This window comes from Rhagoletis pomonella, unplaced genomic scaffold, assembly GCF_013731165.1.
Source record: "Rhagoletis pomonella isolate Grant_MI unplaced genomic scaffold, Rhpom_1.0 Rhpom_scaffold_00009, whole genome shotgun sequence".
In the NCBI taxonomy this organism is placed as follows: Eukaryota; Metazoa; Arthropoda; class Insecta; order Diptera; family Tephritidae; genus Rhagoletis; species Rhagoletis pomonella.
Window position 1 is genome coordinate 39,256,575 of NW_023458563.1, and position 2,066 is coordinate 39,258,640.

Sequence of the window (2,066 nt, forward strand, 5' to 3'; positions counted from 1 at the left end):
TTTTTTTTTCTAGTTTGATTTAGTGACATTCTAGTTTGAATTTAGTGACATTATAAAAAAATAATAATTTCCTCGAAACAATCATGGATATAAAAAATATAAGCTGTAGATGCAGTGGCGAAAATATAATAAGGGAATAGACATTTTAGGATTCTTTGGCTACTCCTCTCGATTATTTAATGTTTAGTATTAACGTTTATTATTTTTTACCAAAGTGTAGCTCTTTATCTAACAAAGATCATGTAAGTCAAAATTTCAAACTTTGTACAAATGAGCGAAACTCGACAAAGATTCACCAATATTTTGAGCTTTTTGATTAGATTTCTTAGAAGCATTATGTGTACCGTTGATTTTTGGTAAATTTTTTTGTGGAAGTGTTGCTCATTTGCTCCATACAAAAAAATTTTAAACATAGAACTTTGGATGGAAGAAAATCAGAGAACAAAATAGTGCCAAAGATCAAGGGTACTACTTCAAACTTGCCCTTTATTGTACTAAAATTTAATGGGCTATATAACTGGCAATTCCAAAAAATCTGATTAAAATGTTTAAAATTTTAACTCGTCGAATTTTTTTAAATGTTCTACAACGTTTTAAATTTTGAATTACATGTTTTTTTAGATAGTAAGTTATATTTTCATAAAAAAATAATAAATATTTTTTAAAAAAAGAAAAGTTACTAAAACTTGCTAAAATGTTTCTTCCCTATTTACATTCTCGCCACCGTATAGATTGTGTGTATAGACTTTTGCGATAATTTTTTAATTTCTTCTATTTGTTTTGTTTTAAATAAAACTGTATTAAAAGATATTATGTCTTTTTTATTCTAAAAACAAAATTCTGTGTTCAGATTCGATGATTTCGATTTTTGGCCACGGAAATCTAGTCACCGTACCTATAGGTAAAATTATGACAGCTTCTAAATATGTATACACATAACATTGTCTGGCGGTATTAGAGGGAAAATCAAAATGGAAGCTGAAAAATGAACAAAAGAGCGCACGTTACTTGTAAGTTGAAAAATAAATATAAATTTGAACAATTTCAGCAACACACAAAAATAGAGCTTTCGCACGACCGTTTATTTGGTTTTTGAACTGTCAAAATTTTATTTTGCATTTGGCATAGCAAAGTTTAATTTATTTGTTCACCATAGTATTTTTGTTACCTCGTCCAACCACGGAGAAAAATGTTGCCGCCGATTGGCACACAGCCTTAGTCTCTTGCTCTTCTCGGGTATGTTCACAGTTACTTTCAGGGTTGCCTTAGGAGAAATGGTTTCAATATTTCCAGGTGGTGAATTTGGTAAAATTGGGCAACAATAACCATAACGTATACTACTTTAAACGATTGAATGAAAAAATAAGACGACCATTTTAAGAGACGTTAGGAACAGCCATATTTTATTTTTATTAAGTTTACTTTAAAATATATAATTTACTTTTTTAATTTTATTTTACGGGCACATCTATGCAAAAAATACCGTTTTCACAGGTAAAAACAATTTATTATATTTATATACAGCATGTTTTTAGTAGTTGGGTCTATGGCATTTAATTATCCATTGTGATATTTAGTACGTCTAAAAATACTCCCATTGGCGTTGAAGGATTGAAACTTTCCATTGTATTGACCACTTTGTTTTTAATATTCCTCAACCGCAAAGAAGCATGTACAAACGTCACTATAAAAGAAATAAAGAAGAATATCAATAATCAAGTTTTAATTTTATAGCACAGTTTAAGGCTGCAGAGAGGACAAAGGGAAGGCACGGTATCGCAAGTAAACTTTTTCATGACATATCCTCACACTCTTCTCACTTCCGCTGTCAAACTCCTTAAAAAAGGATTGTGTTTTTCGTGGGTTCTACTCAGAAATGCTGTGATTAATGAGGGTTGTTATTTTGAAGCGTGCACAAAGTCTATGTAAGAAAAAGTGTTATTCCTAGAATTATTGTCGATGACTTATCTTGTAATGGCGGCAATGTAGATTTTTAAGTAAATAATAAGTCCCGTAAATTTTGTTTCCGAATTTCTAGTCAAAGCTAGATATCAGGCATATTCTGC